This window comes from Manis javanica, chromosome 14, assembly GCF_040802235.1.
Source record: "Manis javanica isolate MJ-LG chromosome 14, MJ_LKY, whole genome shotgun sequence".
NCBI classification, from domain to species: domain Eukaryota; kingdom Metazoa; phylum Chordata; class Mammalia; order Pholidota; family Manidae; genus Manis; species Manis javanica.
The window spans coordinates 19,041,358-19,057,744 of NC_133169.1; positions in this window are offsets into that span (position 1 = coordinate 19,041,358).

Here is a 16,387-nt window from a genome sequence, read left to right on the forward strand (position 1 = left end):
AGCAGGGGGATAACTTGGATGGTCCTTTTTGATCTACCTCCAATGTGGTCTAAAGCAGGAATAGGGAGGCTCTGATTATTAGGGACCACTCCAATGTCAGGGAAAATTACAGCTGGAGCACAAAGCCCCATCCAGTCTGTTGGGAGAAAGACAAACGCGTCTTCCCACAAATGAAGACTGTTCCATTAGGGGGACAGAGAAAGGTATTGTTCACAGTAATATTTTGTTGGCAAAAAGAATAGTGGATTCGACCTACATCTATCCTACTAGTATTATCAGTACAGGGGTCAGCTTTGAAGCATGGGCCTTTAGGGGAAAGAGGGTCTAGATAGACTCTAGAACTTGGGGGTAACAGCTGGCACTGGGGCTCGGTCTGTGACAGGTTAACAAGAAGAGCATTGGCTTGTAATGGTCCTGGCCTCAAGCACAGCCAGCAATCCTTCGCTAAATCGGGATTGGTTCTATTGAGTAAGGTAAAAGCAGCCTGTATGATTGATTGTGTCTCAGGATCAAGAAGCAATTCTCCCCTGATCTCTGGGAGGCTAAGTGGGTGGTAAATCAGGGGATCTTGGTCTTCAATCAGCCTGTCTACCAGTTTTTTTAATTTTGGTACTGTCAAGCCTGATCTTGGACTCCGCCCCCATCAGAGGCACCTATAGGGGCAAATTTATTCCAACAGACATTATCTCCCCTATTCTTTTGACAGTCAGCATATTCATCCTTGCCTTTTATCAGAGTTGCATACCAGTATGTTTTGTTGCGGTGAGTGCAGGGGATAAACTCTTGATAGCATGTAGCATGAATGGAGGCTTGAAACGTAGTGCAAGGACACTCAGAGGGGGATTTCCCTTGGGCAGGTGAAGATATTTTGGAGCCTGGCCAACAATGGTGAGAGAGAACTCTTCCAGGGCATCCATTTTCTGTCTGTTTCATGAGTGTAACTGTCCGTTGCCCATTAGGGCAGGTTTTGGTAGAAGTATAACAGTGTGTTGGGGGAGAGGCCTTGGAGTGAGCGCAGGCTGTGCAGGGGTCTCCGATGGTTTTTCGTAGTATGGCTCTTGCTTGACTGGGATCTCCAAATCCTGTCCTAGCTAATGGGAGATTTATTGCCGTTAACAGGAAGACCAGCATCATTGGGTTCATTGCAGACCCTGAAAGACAGAAAGAAGAGAGATATCCTCAGGAGGCGGGGGGCCTTCTGGGTCATCATTGACATCAGTGAACTCCCCCTCCTTAGGGGGGTAATACTTGAGATCCCTTGCGGGGACCCAGATCGGCCTTTTTTCACTGGTCGGAAAGACACAGCCGAATCCCCTTCCAGCTGTAATGAGGGAGTCTGGGCCCCTCCATTCTCCAGTAAGGGGGTCCTTCCATAGGGCTCTATTCATCCGATAAGTAACGGTTGTTGTCCAGTGCTTTTGGAAGGGTGAGAAGTGTTCGCCTTTGGCAAAATTTAAAATATTTAGAGTAAATAATGCCATCTTTAGTTGATCATGGGGGAGGGTGTTCCCCCTTTTTGTTTTATTATTTGACATTTGAGGGTATGATTGTGTTTTTCCATGATTGCTTGTCCTTTAGGGTTATGAGGAATTCCAGTGGTATGGGAAATTTGCCATTTACTCAAGAATTCAGTGAAAGATTTACTAATAAAGCAGGGACCATTATCGGTTTTGATTTGATCTGGCATGCCAAGAACGGCAAAGCACTGGAGAAAATGGCTTATGGCATGTTTAGATTTTTCTTCCATATGGGCTGTGGCCCAACAAGCATGGGAGAAGGTATCAACTGTTAGAAATATGTATTTAAGCTTCCCAAAAGGGACAAAATGTGTGACATTAGTCTGCCAAAGGTTATTGGGCCTCAGGCCTCAGGGTTCACTCCGCCCTTTTGAAGTGGAAGAACTTGTAGAAAAGGCTGGCATGACTTACATGTCCTAATGATCTTTTTTAAGTCTCTGACGGGGACCTGAGGGAACTGATGGTGTAGTCCCCTCCAATTAGCATGTGTAAGTTGATGAAAAGAGGTGGCCTCCTGTACTGTGTAGGCTGAAGCTAGTCAGTCGGCAAGAGCATTGCCTCTCGACAAAAAGCTTGGCAAATCTTGATGTCCCCTTACATGTTGTACAAAAAGGGGAACTAGTCTCTGTTTTAACAAATGGTGGGCTTGAATCATCAAAGGAGTGATGGGATTATCGTCAAGTCTGATGGGTGCACCCACAGGGTTGGGCAGTATATTGACAATGTAAAGACTATCAGAAAACAGATTAAGAGGGCCTTGGATCTCAGATAGAGCTAAAACAACAGTAAAAAGCTCTTTAAACCTCTTTAAACTGGGCAGAGCCCTGTACCTCATGAAAGAGGGTTACGGCCAGAGGGCACTCATTTGTGCCTGGGGGGAACATTACCATAGAGGCTCCCCATTTACCCCCGTTGGTAAAAACAGAGGGGAAAGATTGGTTTGCCTCAGTGAGGAACATTTTTGGCGGCTGTCACGTCAACTGGCTAAAAGAACTCATCCACTTATAGGGACCATAGTGACAGTCCACTAACCCCAGAAAGCCTTCCATGGCCATTGCCAATCTGGAATTATTTCTCTGTAGCCACGAGAAATCATTGACCCGAAAAGGGATGGTCAAAGAGTGGGATTCACACCCAAAAAGATGAACAGAAAGATCTTGTCCCTTGACAATGCAGTCGGCCATATGATCTACTACAGAGTACACTTGGGGTGTCTCTCCCACATATAGATGTATCCAATGTACGGGATCCCCTTTCTGAGCCAAAAGGGCAGTGAGGAGGGTCTCTCCCGCCATAATATAGAGGACCAGCAGCAAGTTTGGATCATATCTTTTTAAGGCAGCGTTATCAATGGCATGTTGAACTTTTGTTAATGTATCTCTATGTATAGGGTTTAAAGTCTTTGTTGAAGGTAGATCAAGGCCTTTTAATAGGTCGAAAAGAGGGATAAGATCAGCTGTGGTTATAGGAATCCAGGGCCTCATCCAATTGATTTCTCCCAGCAATTTCTGGAGCTGTGGTAGCGTATATGTGTCCTGAATATATAACTGGGGCTTAACAGGGGAAACAACATCTCATGTTAAAGTAGTCCCCAAAATTTTAAAAGGAGCTATCTGTTGAACTTTATCTGGGACAATTTGAAAATTGTAGTTTTTGAGTAGGGAAAGACACCTTTTAAAAAGGTCGTCTAATTTGCAGGAACAAGTGGCCCCCAAGATAATATCAACCATATATATGTAAAAGAGTATGTCAGATTCCTCTCAGCTTGTTGCTGGCATTCCTCTTTATACAAAGCACAGCACTTAATATAAAGGGGGTCAGGGAGAACCGCCCGGGCAAGAGCCCTCCAATCTGTGGCGGTGCACGGATGGTGAGCAAGTCCCTGGAGGATGGTCTCAGTCCAAGGAGCATTGGGGCCGTCCTCAAGAATGGCCTTCTTTAAATCCTTAAGGTCACCTGGCTCCCAAAGGTACCAGGGGGCAGGGCGGTTACCTCCGGGATTAACATTGACTGGAAATAGCTGACATGGCCCTGGGTTAGGTTGTGGGTGGAACAATGGATTCTCTTAGGGTTGGCAGCCAATGGGAGAGCATGAGTCCTTATATGGGAGAGGAGCTGAAACCCCTGCTTGCTGGTATGGTGGGGGGGGAGCTGATGATGATTTGAAAGGGTTAGAAGAGGAATTAGTACCAGGAAGTGGTGGGTACAAAGGAGCCATGGATTTGGGAGGCCAGGGGGCAGCATCAAAAGGGTTGAGGGTGCCATTGCCACAATTCTCATCTGGCTCTTTATGGCTTTCTTGTCCTGCCAGCGTGGACTCAGCCTGAGGAAGGGGATCAGAATCTCCCCAGGAAGGGGCTCCTGACTGGGTGGTTTCCCTGTCTATTAAGTTCTTGGCAGCTGGCTTCAATGGCCAAGGAGGGAAACAACTCTTAAGGGCTGCTAAAGTAGGGAAGGTCCCCAGAGGGGGGATATCACCCCGATTAACTTGGGCTTTGTGTACGAGTTGCTCCACCCTGTCCCAAGTTTCCCAGTCAAACAAATTACTTGCAGGCAGCCACGGGGCAACCTTAACTAAGGTCTCTCAGGTTGTGATAGCTTGGCTGTCAGAGAGCTCTAGGCCTCTACTTCGGAGGAGGACCCTAAAGGATTCAAGAGAGGGATCAGGCTTGGAAGAAGAATGTCCCATATTTTATGGGACTACACTTACCCGTAGTCCGATTAGCTCATCAGTGAAGTTCCTCATTCCTTACACGGGGCACCAGTTGTTGCTCTTCAGCAACAAGAAGGTGGGGGGACAAGCAGGACCAGCCTGTTATCCCCGCGGATGAGCGAGAGGGCAAGTGTCGGCAGCTTGGACACCCTCCCCTGAGACCCAGGGAAAAACAAAACCACACCAAGCCAGGAGATGTGTCAGCCTCAAGGGCGCAGCAAAACTCAGCTTTATTCCATCAGAGGCTTAGTTATATAGGGGAAGATAAGGAGGTAACAGAAACCAATGGAAATTGATTATCTCATCTGTCACTAGGGTCTTTAGGCAGGTTTCGGGTTAGGTGGGGAGGCGGAGTTAGGGCCAAGAGCGCACGCGCGGGAAGCTAGTTAGGCCACGAACGCGGAGGTAACGAGGGAGGATGGAAACCTGCAGTCTGCGGCTGTCACAGGCCTAAAAGAGGCAAAAGGTCCCAACAGAAAAGTATGAAGCAAAATATGACAAATGGTTGAAAATTTCATATATGGCGTTTTAAAACTAATGCTGTTTTAAAAAAAAAACAAAGAAGAAACAACATTACACAACCAAAACATAGTGAATCTTTTTGTTAGTTAACAGAGCTGTTTGATGGACTAACCAGATTAGAGGCCCAAGTGTACTGTTAAATTTAGGAACTCAGTTTCCAGCTGCCAATACTCTGTCAAGAATCCAGATGGTGTTTTTGGAAGAACACATTTTCAGTAATTTGGCATCATTTAATTTCATCATTAGTGAAGAGAGCTTCATATATTGAGTGGTTTGTGTTATACCAAGAGATTTAATGTATTTATTTTTACCATGGAAACTATACAAAACATGAACATGTATATTTAAGATGAAATGACTCGCTAAGAAAATTATTATAAAGTTAAAATAACTTTCTAAGAAAAGTTAATACTTCAATGTTAGTCTTGAAATGGGATCACTGAGTTTTCTGAAATTCATTGAATTTCATAAAGGCAAATGCTTTGTTATATTGATCATTGTACCCCAAATTTTAAGCTTCCTTTTTAGTTGTTGTGTGACACAGCCTTTTAAGGTAAGTGATCCAGTCCTAAAAATATGGGAGTACTAACTGAGGTTGTGGAATTTGGGGTTAATACAGCACAGTCTTGCTGGGACCCCATCCCAGCTCTGCACACTGAATGGCATCTTCTGTTCTCTCTGAAATGCCTAAAGCGCTGTCTTAATTCCAGCTGGATTTTCTTGCAACTCTCCTTAGTATAATTACCACTACTCCTCTCAAGCTGTTTTCATGCTCATGATGTTCTTCGCAAATGCCAGAGGACCCCCACAAGTCCCTGGCACGTCTTTGTTTACTCACTGTTTATTCGATAAGTTTATTGCAGGATCCCAGACCCTACAAACTTAATTTTCACATCTATTGTGATACATTTTTATTTTTCTGATGGTCTGTATTACCAGTTGCACAACTCTTATCATCCATTATGGATCCAAGCAATTCTCCAAGAAATATGAAAATAAACAGCTTTAAAAAGGCCATAACCAAGAAGAGCATGGCAGGGCACTAAGAAGTGAAGATAATTGGAAGAATGGGTCACAAACACTGTCTCAGTTTGCACAGGAAGTAGACTCTGAGATGGAGAGTAGTCTGCAGGTGGTTTATGAGGGAACATTTCTGGGATCATCACCAGCAGAGAGAAGGGAAGGGAGGAGGAGTGAGTGGGCAGAGGGAGAAGGGAGTAACTGTCTGTTAGGAAATATTGAGGGAGGCTCTTGCCAGCCTCACAGAGAGCTTTGAAGGGGGAAGGGCCTTTCAGAGTTGGGCCTAGCTGCAGGGGGGCCACAGGGCTTTATGTCTCCAGGGTTGGCCAGTTATTGGATGTGGCCTGACTAACCTCAGGTGGCTGAAAGCAGAGACCTTTTGGCCAGCAGCCATTCCAGCACGACTTCAGGCCTAAGGGGAGACCCGGATGATGTAGGCAGCAGCCATTCCTAAGACTGCTTGGGCCATGTTATCCAGTGAAATATTCTACACTGTCACTCACTGACTGAGAGCATGCAGAACAATGAGGAGAAATACAAACTGTTATTTCACTGACTCATTTCATGCACACACATAGACACACGTATATACACATATTATGTTATTATACAGATGTTATATATATAATATGTATCTATATTAGTGTGTACAGTATGTATCTATAATATGCATTTATATAATATATACTTTATATATATAATATAAAGCAGTCATTTTAAGATATAGCTTATCTCTACTAGTTGTAGTTCTCAAAATTACATACATACATAATTTTACTATTTCTGGAAAATATTTCAGAGAAATTTGGTAGTATAAGTGAACCAGTGGTAAAGGCTGACATAAGAAACATACTTTTTAAAATGCTTATTGGGTAAATGGATAAAGGAGATGCTGTATTAACACTAGATCTTCTCAGTTATAATATATAACTTGTATCTAGCTTTGTATACAATTTTTCTATGCTTAATCATCTTATTTCTCTTACCAATTTACAAAGTCTTAGATGCATGAGATCCTGGATTTCTCATTATGGCCACAGTAATGTACTGTGAATTTCATTCAAATGCACTATAACTTCATAGGCTAGGATGAATTGCACATTTTTAAGTTGATTCAAGCACTTCATTACCTGTCTTGTGACACTTTCAAACAATTACACATCTCTTTGTTATGCATTTTTTTCAATGCTTTTTTTTAGTTTTCTAAAAAGATGTTCAAATTACCAAGCAGAAATTCTGACATTTTATGGTATCTGACTTTAAACGTGACATGTAAGTTGCCATTCTCATTTAATAATGTGACCCATCAATCTTCAGTCTGATACTTAGACCACCGTGGGTCTCAATTAGTGCCAATTTAATGACAGTCATTCTTTTTTAACATGACCTCATTTAGTGAGGAATGTGCTAGACTGAGATTATCAACTTACTTCAGACTGGACAGCAGATGTACTGTCTGTAAGCAGATGGCAACAACTTTCATTTAATTCAAACCCAGGCTAGAAATCGATAGGGACTATAAGGTAGAAATCATTGTACTTTTATTTAATTTACTTAATATCTATGGCTTCTTAGATACATGTTCAATACATACTTTGTAAGTATGGAAGATTATTAATGAAACTGTTATTAAAAACATCACTCTTGTTTTATATATGTATGTATTTAAGTATAGTTAGTGTATATACATAATTTAAATATATGTATATATACATGAATTGCCAAAAATCTTTGTTTATGATTTTGAATGATAAACCAAAAAAATGATCATTTTTAGAACATTTAGAACATAAAACATATACATACTTGAAATTTTGCTATTCTTAGTGATCTTTTAAAATTAGTGTCAATATACATAATAATTTTGGTGTGGATGGAGTTACTGCTGGTAGTTTATTTTGATTCAGCATTCACTAATACTATATATAAAGCATTTAATTTAGACACCAGAGTGTTACATCTGTATTGGCAAGGACATTATGCTCTTGTTCATTACTGTGCCTTCAGCAGCTAGCATGGTGCTTATTTAATTGTAGGATCAACAAATATCTGTCAAATGAATGAATAGATGTATATCTTCAGAGAAATTTAATTAATCTATCAATATAAAAACCCTTTGTATATATGTGTATGTTCTTTTTAATAAGGTAAATTTACTGAATATTTGGCTTGTGGATGTGGACAGAAATGGGTGAATTAAAAGCACATATTCTCTTCTAGAACAAGTCATTTATTACTGGTCAAAATACAAACTAAAACTATTTTTTGAAATGAATTTATGTAAATTATGGTGCTTACTTGAACTCCTGTCCTGGGATTAAACTAATTTATAAAATAAATAGATCTATCTGCATCATTTAAAGGTACTGTATTTTTTTTTTTTTAGTTGTAAAACTCTTTAATATCACGAAGGTCAATAAAATGCCATGTTTATTCTGTAAGACATAAATCAATTGATTCTCCACAAGACAAAATTCATTTGCATTGTTATGGGTAAAGATAATTTTCATTCCTATCAGATTTCTTCAGGTTATCTTCTGCCACTAGGAAGATATAAAATAGTCTATTCAATGGAAAGTCAGACAAAGATGTTCAGCTTATATAATCAGATAATCTTATGTCCTTTTCCAAGTTTCAGACAAATTTCCCTGACATTTGTGATTTAATTGTGCTTTGAAGAAATAGAGTTTGGATGAGCTAGTTTTCCACATTTGCTTTTTTTTTTCAATGTTTTATTTTAAACATGGTAATTAAAACAATACAAACACTGAATTAATGTACCTTGCTCTAACATCATAATGTAATTTTTTTTTGAGAGGGCATCTCTCATATTTATTGATCAAATGGTTGTTAACAACCATAAAATTCTGTATAGGGGGGTCAATGCTCAATGCACAGTCATTAATCCATCTCAAGCCTAGTTCTCGTCAGTCTCCAATCTTCTGAAGCATAACGAACTAGTTCTTACATGGTGAACGAATTCTTACATAGTGAATAAGTTCTTACATGGTGAACAGTTCAAGGGCAGTCATCACAGAAACTTTCGGTTCTGATCACGCATTATGAACTATAAACAATCAGGTCAAATATGAATATTCGTTTGATTTTTATACTTGATTTATATGTGGATCCCACATTTCTCCCTTTATTATTATTATTATTTTTATTTTTAATAAACTGCTGAAGTGGTAGGTAGATGCAAGATAAAGGTAGAAAACATAGTTTAGTGTTGTAAGAGAGCAATTGTAGATGATCAGGTGTGTGCCTGTAGACTATGTGCTAATCCGAGCTAGACAAGGGCAATAAAACATCTATGAATGATGAATGCAGAAGCTTTCTCTCAACACAGGACGAGGGGGAGGTTGAGGTTCTAAGCTTCACCACTGTTGTTCCCCAATTTCTCACCTGATGGCCCCCCTGCGACTGTGCCTGTCTTAGGTTGTTCCTCCCTTGAGGAATCTTAAAAGATACTGTATTTTTATCACATTTAAAATATTGTAAGTTAAAGGACATAACATAATGTCATTGGCACCGTTCTTCATAATTCATTTAAAATGTACTAAATGATACTCTGCCTGCATCATTAGGTTACTGTACAACACTGTCCTTTGAGAATATGGTTTTGCTGTCATTTCTAGTTGTAATTACTTCTCACAAAAACTATACAGGCTTATTGAAATGACTTGATGTGTGAAGGTGGAGATGACAGTGCGTATGATCACTGTAAATAACTGCAGCCTGATTGGGTGGCATGTTTATTTCACTAAGCTCACCCTTACAAGGTGCCGTATTTCTGAGTATGCTTTTCTAAACTCTCCAGAATTTATGGTTTCTCTATAACAGTCTGAAGTTAGAGATTTTCTGTACCTCAGAGTTTCTCCATCTTGATGCTTTCGGTATTTGGACTGGGTAATTTTCTGCTTTTCGGGGTCCAGTGGGCATCATATGATGTTTAGCAACATCTCTTCTTTATTGACTAGACGCCAGTAGCGCCCTCTCCCACAGTCAGGAGCATCAGGAATGTCTCCAGACATTGCCCAATGTCTTGGGGCAAGGGGGTAAAAAATCACCCCTGGTTGAACACTACGGCATGACTTTCTCCTTATTGTACGTGTGAGTATTTGCACAATAGGCTTTTCAAGGGAATGTTAATGTTCCCCAATTATGCCATACTCAAAACCGAAAATGATATGTTAAATGCCACTCTGGCTAAAGAGAGGTGCTACCAAACATGGGAACCAGGCATCTTGCTCAAGGGCTTTCTTGGAGGCAGAAGTAGCTCTACTCTACCAAAGAGCACCCAGTGGTCAGCTTTCCCCTGTACACCAGTCCGTAGAAGAGAAGGATCAAGGAGGTGGTTCCTTCACTGTCAGGAGCGAAGATTTATTATGAAAGGCTTGCTCACATTAGGAAACCGCTGAGAGGAACTCTGGGAAAGTCTTCTGGAGTATCTTCCTGTGCACTGGGAGCGAGCCAATATTAGATAATTGTATAAATAGACAAGTGGCTTAACGTGTCACTTGTCAATGTGCTTTTGATTGTTTCCAATGTTTGGCTATTATGCATAATGAGTCTTTGAAGATTCTTGTCTCGCTTTTTTGTTTCGGGATGTGTTTGTGTGTGTGTGTGTGGGGGGGGGGTTCATTTCTTTTGTGCAAAGAACAAAGAACAAAATTTCTGAATCAAGGAGTGATGGGTGTATGTTTAACTTCATAAGAAACTGCCAGAGCTTTTTCCAGAAGGCATCTTAGTGTTTTGTCATAGAAGTATCACTAAATCATTAACAGGGGGTAGTGACTTTACCAAGTTGACCTTTTTTTTTGTTTTGTCTCTTTCTCCTCTCTGCCTCACAAACTGAAGCAAGCTGGGCCTTGATGATGGCAGGAGAAAGTCTGCATGTCTAGCATCAGATGGGAGATTGGAAGTTTTAAAATGCGTTGGGCCAATTTTGATTACCAGAAGTCACTAGAAATTCACTGAATCTGCCACAAACGATGTGACAGTATGGGAGATGAAGGCATGATAAACCACAATTGAAAAAATAAAACTCTGCTATACGTATGCCTCAAAAAGTTAAGACTTCTGAATAAACTTGTTTAACACAGACACATATGTGTATGTGCACACATACTAGTGAAATATGTGACTGTTAAAATGAACAGTCAAAATTCGGAACTGTAGAATTAAAATTTATTTTTTAACAGATGCCAACTTAGCTTTGGAACTGTCATTTATTCTCATGGGCAAAACAAATAAAACCAGACTCGATCAACGTGACTCTTTTGGGTTAACAATTTTTTTAGGTAAAATTAATGCAAATGAAATATTCAAACTCAATCAATTTAAGACTAAATTTTTTTCTCTCTCTCTTCTTACTCTCTTTCTCTGCCCAAGGTGAGGCAGATGAAGAGCTCACGGGCATCTGCACAGTCCTAACATCAGTTAAGGGACATCCAGTCTGTGGAGGCCATATAGACATGCTTAATTGTACAATAATGCTTACGTTTTCAGCCATCTTTAAATTAACTAAATATGCTGTGCTTGTCTCCGTAGCTGGCATATTACAAGCAAACGAACTCTTAAGGACCCAGAATCAACCCCCAATGACAGACTAACCTAGTTTTTAGCAGTTTTGCTGATACTTCATCTCTGTTCTGTCCTTCCCCAGGTTCCCTAACCTTGATTTATTTATCCCAAAACTTCTGATAGAGGGTCCAGCTTTGCGCCAAGTTCAATCTAGTTCTCCTGAATTTAACACAGGCCTTTGTGGCATGCTTTAGTTTAGTTTGTTTAACAAATCCTAGATGCTATTTTTCTTTTAGAGTTATCACTTAATACAGCTTACACTTGTTCTTCTATTTCAGCTCCACTTGCTGAAATCCATATATACATTTGTTACACCATGTACAAAACAGATATTTTCAGAATCAGTTAATCATTAAAGTATACATTCACTATGTATTTGAGTTTTCTTCCCAAGTTTGTTAAACCTATTTTCTGGTCAGCACCTAATTTTGCAATTTAACAAAGTGTAGGTATTTGGATAATGGATTTTATGAAAATCAAGGTAAATTATATATATATATATACATATGTATATATATGTAAATACACTAAAACTAAGAAGCTTGATTAAAATTATAACTAGAGTTAAAACACATCATCAAAAGTAAAACCGGTGCATCCCCTTATCATGCTACTATCCTCCTTAAAAAATTATTTCTAAGCAAAACAAAGTTAGATATAAGAAGAGGTATCAGAAGGACATAATGATTGCAATATATTCTTATACCATTTATGACAAAGCTAATATATAGTCAGCATTCCTAATGTTAAATATTCACAAAACAACTTTGGCATCCGCCCAACTGTAAAATGTCTGGTCTGTTTCTATTTTTCAAATACAAAATGAAATCTATGCTGTAAGAATATTTTCCTCAGAAAAAATGTATAGAACATTAAATTTTCCAAAAATAAGAATTGATGTTAATTTTCTTCCAAGTAAAGTATGTGTGAAACAGTTGTAAACATGAAGAATAGTTTGTATTAATTTTTCAATGATTTGTTAATAATATCCTATCCTTTTAAGGAAAAAAATTCTTCATAGAAATTAACCAATCAAATTGAATAACTTAAGATGTGCTAGAAAATAATGAAGTATTGAAAATTATGAGTATATATTTCAATCAGCTCTACTGTCTAATTGTTTTTTGCTTCTTATAGTATAGTGCTCTTTTGCATAATTTAGGTTACTCGTAAGTACTGATGAGAGCATTTCTGGGGTATTTGTATGGATATGCACTGTAGAAATGCTTTGACATTTGTATATGTTGAAACTTCTCACAGTAAAATATTTGAATATATATATATATATATATATACACATATATGAAATTGGAATCTCATTTTCCTGCATAACAATATTATCACTAACTTAGCAGCTTAAACAGCACAAATTAATTTTCTCATTTTCAGTGGGTTAAGAATCTGGGCATGACTTAAATGTTTTTTCTTCATTAAGTTTCCACGTTGATATGACTGTTGGCAGGAATCAGTTCTTTGAAGACCATCATTCTGAGATCCTCAGCGCTGTGCTAGCTTAGCTGTGAGTCGTATTCAGGTGTTTGGCACTTGGATCTCTCCACAGCACAGCTTATTTAATTAATGCCAGCAAGGGTGAGAGTCAACAGTTTGGTAGTAAAACGAAAATTACGGTCTTACGTAACATAATCATGAAAATTACATCTCATTACCATTGCCCTATTTTAGTTAGAAATAAGGCATGTGTTCCCCCCACACTCAAGCAGAGGGGATTCCACAAAGGTATATAAACACTAGGAGATGGGGAAACTTGGGATCTTTCTTTCAAACCAATTGGTGTTTTAATTTCACTGGTTTTAAAGAATGTACTGCATAGGTTTTTGAAGTAATTTCATAGAGTTATGTTTATGTGTAACTTCAGCTCCCAGAGTACAAATGGTTTGCAGTCCTTGAAGATTCACTGGTAAAAAAAGAAAGTGTGGTTCATGAATGAGTTCACTCATAAGAAATCCACTATTTCATCTGTTTTCTGGTTTATTATATATCTTTTTTCTGGCTTATTTGTAAAAGGAAGAGGTATAACTTGTTTTGAATAATGACAATGTGTTACGTATTGTTATATGGATTTTAATTATGCCTTATTTATTCAGTGTGGATATTGCAAAATTTATCTTTAACATCTGGCATCAGAGGTTATGCTACTGAACAAGTTATCTTGGTTTAGTCAGGAAGTACCTGTTGGTAGGAATGTTGAGATTGAAGTTGTAGGTTAGAAGGAATCAAATACATGCATACATATATGCATGTGTGTGTGCATGTGTGTGTGTGTGTGTGTATGTATATATATATACATATATATAAATGCATAAGTAAACCCACAAAAAACAAATAGCTGCCCTATTCCTGCTTAGGAAATACAAATGTTTTGGTGAGATGAAATACAAAAGAGAAGGGAATTAGCAACAAAGGAAAGCACAAAGCTAATAGAGAAAACAAGTAAAGGAGATATTTTTGTGCTCAAAGACTTTTAAGACTAAGGATTCTAATCTCCCATCTTTCTGGGAAATCTCTTATGTACCTGTTTTATATGGTATCCAATATTAAATTACAACTAATATACTAAGTTAATCTGTAAATCTATTGAAAATATTTGGCAAATGATATTCGTGAGAAATAAGAAAAAGAGATTAAGTTTAAAATCCATCAAGAAGAATAGAATAACTTGTGTGCAGTGAGATTCCAGGAACTTTGAGTTCAAATAATAAGGGCTACCAAAAATTTATGGAAATTGCAAGAAAGCCTTGGGGATTCCATAGAAAATATCACAAAAGGTAAAGGAAGCTCCTACTAATTAGAACCGTTTTTCTAATTCCTGTCTTAAAGTGAAGACATTGAATTTCAAGGAAGATAATGATTTACTCAAGATCCCCCAGCTAGTACAGACCAGAGTGGGTTTCATACTCTTGTGAGTCTCCATCTAATGTACTTTTCATCGCAATTTGGATGGACACCACGGATGGATGGACTGGAAGGAGCTGTAAGACTGTAAGGAAGGTTGTGTCTCTTTATCCCATATCTTTGTGTGTGTTTCTATGTGTGTGTGTGTGTGTGTGTGTGTGAGATTGATGAACAATGAAAATATAAATGGTAGCCAATATTCAAGCTGTAAGAACTTTGGAGGATCAAACTTGATTAGCAGTATAGTCAAGTCACAATGGATTTGGTATGTCCACACCTTTTTTAGTAATTACTATAAAACAAAAGTGGAGAAAGTGACAGAATCCAAATTTTTCAAAGGCTGCTTTTTATGTGTGATATGTGACTATAATATTACAAGGAATGATTTAACAAATAATTTCATTCAAGTATTTAATTGAAATAACATTAAGTTTAAGATTGGAGAACATAAATTCTTCTACATAGATAACTCATGACTACATTATATATTTTATATCCAAGACAATGGTAAAATACCTCAATGCATTTATCTTTAACTCTGTTGAAGATTTTTGGCAAATGACATGTAGCACCTTTAACAAAGAAGAATTTTAAAGATGTCCATTTTCTCAAAGTAAACTGGTATTAGTGTGCTTGTAAAAATCAGAACTTGGAACACCATTTGAGCAATTAAATGAAACGACTTATTAATTCAGAAGAAAAACTTGCATAAATGTGAACTGGTGTGTGGAGAATAATTAAATTGTAATTCGAAAAGGTTAATGTAGCAATATACTTGTCCTGATTTTTTCATTTAGATAATAGTGCATATTTTTGCAATACGCAAGCCAATCCATAATTTATTTTCCAATACGTATGGGAATGGTACATTTGTGTTAAGGTTTTTGTATGTTATACTAAAATAATTTATTTGATATCAGTTACTTTTATTTACTAGATGCCAAATTGTATTAGCATTTGGGTTTCGAAAGTTTAAAATTATTCTGAGTGCAATAATAATGCAATCAATTTATATATAAGTTGACTAATGAATATCCTTACAAAGAGCAATAATGAACTTATACTCTGTTATGTTACTTCTTATTTACTACTCTTAAAGTCCCACTTTATTCTGGGCACATGCAATTTCTCAGGCAAATTTTGTTGATATCTTTGACTTATTTTGTGTGTTCTTCTTTTTCCAAATTGACAATTATTAACATTAATCAGGTTCCTAGAAAAAATGGGTTATCTGTGTTTATTTTCAAATAAAAAATATGTGAGAAAATTTCTTACTTACCAGATAAGTTATAAATTTTCACAATCAAAATTAAAACCTGTAGTGTATTGCTATAATTACAGTATATGTTTTAATTCCCCTATTAATGCTTTATTTAATTCCCCTAGTAATGCAATTGTTATTACCCTATATAGTCAAGACTGGCAAATACTTTTTAGTTTAGGCAAGTATATAAAATTTTAAATTTTTATACTGTTAGATGTTGTACATGTACAATGTGATTTGGAAATTAATTTACATTTGAAGAGCTATTGCTTAAAAAATAGTATTTCAGAACCAATTTTATTACTTTTATAAGGAAAACATTTTTTAAAAATTCTGAATAGACATTTTTCCAAAGAAGACATACAGATGGCTAACAGGCATATGAAAAGGTGTTCAATATCACTAATCATCAGGGAAATGCAAATTAAAACCACAATAATATACCACCTCACACCAGTCAGAATGGCTAATATCCCAAAAACAAGAAATAACAAGTGGTGGCAAGGATCTGGAGGAAAGGATTGCATTTTTTAAATGTTAATCTTAAAGTATTTATCTGATAAATGTACTAGATAATGAAATACTCTTTTTGAGAGTACTAAGGGTATATTATTGGAGAGCATTTTAACTCACTGATATTAAGTACATTGACCAATCAACTAGGCAATTCAGTAGCTCAGAATTTTAATATAATGTCTAACGATGGTTGCAGTCAAAGGAATTTGCAGATAGATTCACAAATAATACATGAAATTGCTTCACAGTGTGCCAGTAGCTGCTTCTTCTATATTATTTATTTTTGTTATATTAAGTCTTATAAATACTGCATATTTTTAATTAAGAGTTTGTAGG